This window comes from Notamacropus eugenii, chromosome 2, assembly GCF_028372415.1.
Source record: "Notamacropus eugenii isolate mMacEug1 chromosome 2, mMacEug1.pri_v2, whole genome shotgun sequence".
NCBI lineage: Eukaryota > Metazoa > Chordata > Mammalia > Diprotodontia > Macropodidae > Notamacropus > Notamacropus eugenii.
The window spans coordinates 454,141,273-454,149,652 of record NC_092873.1 but is presented as its reverse complement, the minus strand read 5'-3'; the positions used below and the strand labels follow the sequence as shown (position 1 = coordinate 454,149,652).

General features: G+C 37.5%; 1 pseudogene; it reads left to right on the top strand.

The window, feature by feature from the left end:
- The first annotated feature begins 518 nt into the window (after positions 1-518).
- LOC140529591 (heat shock cognate 71 kDa protein-like) lies at positions 519-2,687 on the top strand (annotated as a pseudogene).
- The last annotated feature ends 5,693 nt before the right edge of the window (positions 2,688-8,380 follow it).

Sequence of the window (8,380 nt, the reverse complement as noted above, 5' to 3'; positions counted from 1 at the left end):
TGTACATGTATCTATATATGTGTATGTATATATACACTGACACCTTGATACATATAGGTATGTATGCATGCATACATATTATATATACGATACAGAAGAAGTAATACATGGAACTAGAGCTGCATATTGTAAATGAGGAAATTAAGACTTGTTTTTAAAAAGGATTTTCATGTCCAATACATTTACAAGTAAATAGAAAGTGAGAGATTGAAGAAATCTGAGAAAGAAGGAATAATTACTGTAATAAGTCCTGGCAAAGGTAGGGAAATTAGCCTTTGTGGAAACTAGGGTCATGTACTGTGAGGCTGACGGAAGATTTCTCTTCCTTCACTGCTAATTCTCAGCAGGCAACTGCCTACTATTCAGAGCCATGCTCAAAGTTCTCATAAAAGTTATTCTGTAGAAAAAAGATTTACATATATTAGCATATATAAGATACATATATGCAGCTACTCAGTGCAGCAGCATCCCTTCTTTCTCCACAGCAGTCAGCTACAACCCCCGGTTTCCCAGCAACCATGTCGAAGGGACCTGCAGTTGGCATTGATCTTGGCACCACTTACTCCTGTGTGGGAGTCTTCCAACATGGGAAAGTGGAGATCATTGCTAATGACCAAGGAAACAGGACCACCCCCAGCTATGTCGCCTTCACCAACACAGAACGTTTAATCGGTGATGCTGCAAAGAATCAAGTTGCAATGAACCCCACCAACACAGTTTTTGATGCCAAACGTCTGATTGGTCGCAGATTTGATGATGCAGTTGTACAGTCAGACATGAAGCACTGGCCTTTCACAGTGGTGAATGATGCAGGCAGGCCTAAGGTCCAAGTGGAGTACAAAGGGGAGACCAAAAGTTTCTATCCAGAGGAAATGTCTTCTATGGTCTTGACCAAGATGAAAGAAATTGCTGAAGCTTATTTTGGGAAGACCGTCACAAATGCCGTCGTCACAGTACCAGCCTATTTCAATGATTCCCAACGTCAGGCCACTAAAGATGCTGGCACCATTGCTGGTCTCAATGTGCTCCGAATCATCAATGAGCCAACTGCTGCTGCTATTGCTTATGGCTTGGACAAAAAGGTTGGTGCCGAGAGAAATGTGTTGATCTTTGACCTTGGAGGTGGTACTTTCGATGTCTCCATTCTTACCATTGAAGATGGCATCTTTGAGGTCAAGTCCACAGCTGGGGACACCCACTCGGGTGGGGAGGACTTTGACAACCGAATGGTCAACCATTTCATTGCCGAGTTCAAGCGAAAGCACAAGAAGGACATCAGTGAGAACAAGAGGGCTGTTCGCCGTCTTCACACTGCTTGTGAACATGCAAAACGCACCCTCTCTTCTAGTACCCAGGCCAGTATTGAGATTGACTTCCTCTATGAAGGTATCGACTTCTATACATCAATCACTCGAGCCTGTTTCAAAGAGCTGAATGCTGATCTCTTCCGTGGCACGCTGGACCCTGTGGAAAAGGCCTTAAGAGATGCCAAGCTAGATAAATCACAGATTCATGACATCGTCCTGGTGGGTGGTTCCACTGGAATTCCAAAAATCCAAAAGCTTTTGCAAGACTTCTTCAATGGCAAGGAGCTCAACAAGAGTATCAATCCTGATGAGGCTGTTGCTTATGGTGCAGCTGTTCAGGCTGCCATTTTGTCTGGAGATAAATCTGAGAATGTGCAGGACTTGTTGCTGTTAGATGTCACTCCTCTTTCTCTTGGAATTGAAACTGCTGGTGGAGTTATGACGGTTCTGATCAAACGTAATACCACCATCCCCACCAAGCAGACACAGACATTTACCACCTATTCAGACAACCAACCTGGTGTGCTTATTCAGGTTTATGAAGGTGAGAGGGCAATGACAAAGGATAACAACCTGCTTGGCAAATTTGAGCTCACAGGAATCCCCCCAGCACCCAGAGGTGTTCCTCAGATTGAAGTGACATTTGACATTGATGCAAATGGCATTCTCTCAATGTGGATAAGAGCACAGGCAAGGAGAACAAGATCACCATCACCAATGATAAAGGACGTCTGAGCAAGGAAGACATTGAGCGTATGGTCCAGGAGGCTGAGAAATACAAGGCTGAGGATGAGAAGCAGAGAGACAAGGTGTCTTCCAAGAATTTTCTTGAATCTTATGCTTTCAACATGAAGGCTACAGTGGAAGATGAAAAACTGCAAGGCAAAATTGGTGATGAAGACAAACAGAAGATCCTTGACAAATGTAATGAAATAATCAACTGGCTGGATAAGAACCAAACTGCTGAGAAGGAAGAATTTGAGCATCAGCAGAAAGAGTTGGAGAAGGTCTGAAACCCCGTCATTACCAAGCTGTACCAGAGTGCAGGGGGCATGCCAGGAGGCATGCCTGGTGCATTCCCGGAGGGTGGAGCAGCCCCATCTGGAGGTGCTTCTTCTGGACCCACTATTGAAGAGGTGGACTAAACAACAGAAGAAAGAGCATTCCACACAGCTTTTCCAAAAATTGAAGGACTCAAAATTTGTAGCCAAGGCAGTGGCAGTTTAAAAGTAACATTTAAGCTACTGTATAAATCTGGGCATTCTGAATACTTGAATGTGTGCAGAGGGGAGAGAAGTGAACAACATTGCACTTTATCAGTACTGTAAACAAGTGGAAATGCAATTCTTGTCCTGGAGAATAAAAATTATTTAAAATTGGCACCATAAAAAAAAAAGATACATATATGCACACATATATCTTGATTCTGTCAATCAAACAAACAAGTTGAATTGAACTTCCAAAGGACATTTCAAAAACTTGATGACAGTTATCGTGTCAAGATCAGCGAGTTTTCTCCTTTACTATTCATCAAACATTTAATATTATTAATTAAATTAAATGTCTCCAGTTTCTTCAACTGATCTTCATTTATCTTTGTATCCTAGGTTGTGAAATGAGCATAGTTAAGACTTGAATTCAAATCTGACCTCAGATAGTTATTATTATTGCCTTGTACAAATAACAAATTCTTTTTGTCTCAATTTCTACATCTGTAAAATTGTGCACAGTAATAACACCTGCCTCTCAGGGTTGTTGCTAGGATCAAATAAGATAGTATTTATAAACTGATTTAGAAACCTTAAAATACTACCTAAATGCTAGCTATTGTCATCATTGTCAGCAGTAGCATCAAGCATCTTGTGCATATTCCTAGCTTACCAGTGCTTTTCCTAATAGGTCTTCCCTAAACTGAACACAGTATTATCATTTTGATCTACCCAGGACAGAGTACTATAGAACTATATTTCTCTCAATTAAATCTAAAAAAAAAATCTAGATCTTTTTCAGTTGCCATATTTATTACATAGTGTGTCCTCTGGTTCCTGCTAGGGAGCATCAACTCTTATTAGACTATCCATTTCCTGTCTGTCAGTGTTTCTAAGTGACTGGCTCACCTTTTTTAGTCATGAATATATAAAACAAGTTTTTTTAATTTCTCATGAATAAGTTGCTACTGGTGCTATCCCTTCATATTTTTATTTCTTTACCCCAACTGCTACAGGAGCTGTTGCAAACAGGGTTTTTTTGTTTTGTTTTGTTTTGTTATCTTTTGCAAGCCTTCCTCACAATTGCCTCATCTGTGGTCCTAGCTGAAAACCTTGTCTCATTTGTCACTAAAAAGCTGAGACCATTCTTTAAGTCTTTCTTTCTCATATCCTTTTGACATTGTCTGCCATTATCATTTCTGCTCCAGTGCCTTACTATGAGGTGATCTTTCTGTTCATCCAAGCTTAGCTCTCCACATGGATCCTTGATCTTGCTATCTTCTCAGTAACTTGTCCTCAGCATTTTCTCCATTATATTTAATCTCCTTTTCTGTTGCCTAGAAATACATTCATATGTAACTTGTCCTAAAAACTAATACTAAAACCTCCTTAGATCATACAAAGTCCACCAGTCATTGTCCTATATCTGTCCTTCCCTTCTCAACTAAACACTCTGGGGAAAAAAAAGTTTAGATGATTGTTCCTCTATCCTTACTAAACCCTCTGCAAACTGGCTTCCAACCTCAATAGAAACTGTTTGTCCAAAGTGGCAAGTGACATCTTTTTAATTACCAAATTAAATTATCTCTTCTTTATCCTCATCTGTGCAGATTACTCTGCAGCAATCAACACATGATCATTTTCTCCTCTTGTTTACTTTTTTCTTTATGGGTTTTCATGAGTCTGTTCTTTCCTGGTTCTCCTAGATATCTGACCACCTTCTTATTTTTTTTTCTGGCTTTTTATCTGTGCCACACTGACTCACTCTGGTGTCCACGAGTATTCATCCTATAGCATCTCTTTTCCCTCTAAGCTTTCTTATTTGGTGAGCTCCTCAGTTCCAATTGGTTAAATTATCAATATATATCCATATGATTCCTACATCAATTTATTCAGCCTTAGAAACTCTCCCAAGCTACATTCATGCACCACAAATTGCCTTTTCTACCATTCAAATGGGAAATTCAATTGGTATCTTAAGTTCAACATGTATAAATTCATTATCTTTCACATCAAAACTTCCCTCCTTGTGAATTGTATTAATTTCTAGGGGAAAATGATGCCCTGTGGTTTCTTGCCTTTGCAACATCAGTGTCATCCTAAACATCTCCCTCCCATTCATCCTAAACCTTTAACCATTTAGAAGATCTTTTTATTTATTTCCTTCTCAACAGCATCTCATGCATCCCTTTATCTTTATTCACATGTCCACAATTCCAATTCAGGCCCTCATCACCTCTTGTCTAGACAATTGAAAAAACCTTCTAATTGGTCTCTGTGCCTCGTCTCTCTTCCCTCCAACCCATCATCCCATCATATACCAAAACAAATTTACCAAAACACAGATCTGAATGTTCTTATCTATTCTTCTTATGGAGGAGCTAGCTCCTGGCTCAACAAATTCTAGTGGCTCTCTGTTATCTTCAGAATCAAAGAAAAGGTCCTTCGAAATTTCAACTCCGAACTATATTCAGAGATACTTTATAACTTTCCAGTCCTCTTACATAACTTTTTGATCTAGTCGTAATGGTTGTTTCTTTTTGTTCTTTATATATGGCACTATATCCCTCATTTCCATGCTTTTTTATCATCTCACGCCCATACCTGGAGTGTTCTCCTTCCCAATTCCACTCTCCTGGAATCTCTGTCTTTATTTATTTGTTTATTTTAGACAAATATTAAGGCATAACCACATAATAAAAAAGAAAAAAGAAACATTATAAACTTAAAAATAAAGTAAGCAAAAGAAAAAACATGTCATGCACAGCAGAACATAGGAGAGAATTAAAACTATATAGCAATAACTTGTCATTTCAAGAAAGTCTATATATTAAATATAGTGAATTAAGTTGAAAGCCATCCATGTTTTCTTTGCTTCCTTATAAGTTTTCTTTTCCTCTCTGATGTACATTTTTTTTTACTTTTTTTCTTCTCCCTTCCTCCCCCTACCCACAATTGAGCATGGATATATTTATATAGAGGCATTGATATATACATACATACATACATACCTACCTACATACATACATACATACATATACACATATATAAAAATATACTTTCCTCAAGAGATTCTTCTCCTAATCTTATTTTTATGTTTGTACGTATCTTTTTTCCTATTCCTTCTAACTCCTTCTTTACTTCTACCTGCTACCCACTACAGTAATCCCTCCCTTATCCTTCCATTCCCTTAAATCTGAACAAACTTTTATATATCCCTTTGAACTATTCTTTCCCCCTCCCCTCTAAAGCTCCCTAACTTATCCTCCCATTCTCCTAAATCTAAACACCTTTCCATACTCCTTTTAGCCTGTCCCCTCACCCTCCCCTCTAAAGATCCCTCTTAGAATTTTATTTCTTTTTTTTTTAATTTAGAAGACTTTTATGCTCTTCTAGACGTATACAAATGTCCCCTCTTAAATCCATTGCCAATGAAATTAGGTTTCCAGAACTGACAACCCTGCTCCAACATCTAATTCTTCTGTATTGGTTCTTCCTCTTGCACCTCATTGGTATAGGATAATTACTATTTCAGCTGTTCTTGAACAGTTTTACTCTTTCATACTCAAGTCTACCTCAATTTTTCTTATAAGCTGTGTATACTACTAGTAACAATCTTTGACATAGCTCTTGCATTTTCCATACATAAAAGGCAAACATTCTATCCTTATTGAGTCCTTTGTAATTGGCCATTGGTGTATACCTTATACTTATCTTGGCTGTTATATGTCAAATCTTTTACTGAGTTTAGATTTTTTTAACAGAGTCCTGAACATTTTCCATTCAAAACTATGCTTAGCTTTGTTTTGTATTATATTTTCTGCCAGAGGCCCAGTTCTTTTTCTCTTTAATATATATATATATTTATAATATATATATATACATGTATATATATATATATATATATATAAATACTATAGTGTTCCAAGACCTGTAATCTTTTAATGTTGCCAACGCTAAGTCTTGTGTGATTCTAATAGTGATACTGTCATATGTAATTCTTTTTATTGTTGTTCATAATATTTTGTCCTTGATTGGGGGCAGGGTTAGAATTTAACTATATTATTCCTGTGAACTTTCCTTGTAGGACCTCTCTGGTGGTGATTGGTGGAATTTTTCTATTTCTACTTACCCTCTTGTTCTAATGCTTGAGGACAATTTTCTTTAATTATTTCTTGTATTATTTTATCAAGATTCTTTTTTTTTTTTGATCAGAACTTTCAGGTAGCCCAATTATTCTTATGTTTTCTCTTCCTGATCTGTTTTCTAGATTGGTCGTTTTTCTTATGAGATGTTTCACATTCTCTTCTGTTTGTTTCGTTCTACATATATGTATGTATGTGTGTGTATATATATATATATATATAAAATATATTAATCAGCTTCACTGATTTCCCCTTGTCAAATTCTGATTTTCAAGGAGGCATTTTCTTCCTTAAGATTCTGGATTTCCTTCTCTAATAGGCTGACTTTCATGTCATAATCTTTTTGTTTCTCTTGTATTATTCTTACTTTTCTTTTTTATTTTTCCTCAGTCTCTCTCACTTTATTTTCAAATCTTTTTTTAAAAAAGTTCTTCAATGAATTCTTTTTAGGCAGGTGACCACTTGACATTACTCTTTGGGGTGGAAGTACGTTTCTTTACTTCAGTATCCTCTTCTGAAAATGAACGTCTGTCTTCTCTAGTCCCATAGTAGCTCTCTATAAGTGGATTCTTTCTCTTTTGCTTGTGCATTTTTTGTAATAATTTAGTTTTCATAGTTGCTTCTAATCCTGGGATATGGGGATTGGCCTCTGGCCTCTGATCCTCTTCAGTTCTCCCCTCTGACCTTGTACTCAAACCAAGACCTCCAGCCTCCTGTAAGTGCCCACAGTCAGCAACATCCTGCCCCACTGCATCTGCAGTCACCAGGCGTTGTTGGTTCCTTCTTGCCCCTGCCATTCTCTGCAGCACAGCTGGATCTGGCGTTTTTTGTCAGCAGAGATTCCTTCGATCTTCCCTAAGTCAGATGCCCAACTGCCCTCACTAACCCAGTAGTAAAAGTTCCTGTTGCCAGGCAGAGGCAGCTTCCCAACCCAGCTAACCTCAAGGCTTGCCTCTTGTTTAAGCAACTTGTTGTTAAGTGGACCCGGGCCTGGAGGTATTTATTCTTCACAGGGATGAAATTTATTCCTGCAATTTTCTTCAGGTCTCCTCCAATTATCCAAAGAGGACATCTGTTTTGCTCCTATTATTATTTGTTTTCATGGCTCTATGTACACCAAAAGGAGCTATTTTATCTCTTTTGTGGAGGAAAATCTTGAGAGTTTGAAATTTTCTGATCTACTCCAACATCTTCCCTGAATCCTCTCCCTTGGCTTTATTTAAAACTTATTTCAAGTACTATTCCTTCCTGGGAATTTTCCTCAATATCACAGATACTCATTCCAGTCTTTCTAAGATTATTTCCTTCTATTCTGTATTAATTTTATATGTTCTGATATAACCCCACTTGCTTGCATTTGCATGTATATGTGTGTATATATATATGTATGTGTGTGTATGTATTTGTATATGTATGTGTATATGTATGTATCCCCATCCTCCATTAGAATGTAAACTTCCTCAGGCCAGGTTTGCATTTGCTTTTTTATTTGTATCCCTAGTGCTCAACATAGTGACTATCATACAATAAGCTTTGAATAAATGCTTGTTGATTGATTGACTGATCCTGAGAACACTAAAGGCTACTTAAGCTACCTTACATCTTCCCTTTGTCCTTTGGTCATATGTAATTTCATTCTTTCTAAGTTATGTTATTCTATGATTTATAACAATGTAACACTACTAAGGAAATATCAGTGTTAAAACAATAGGTTTTTAAA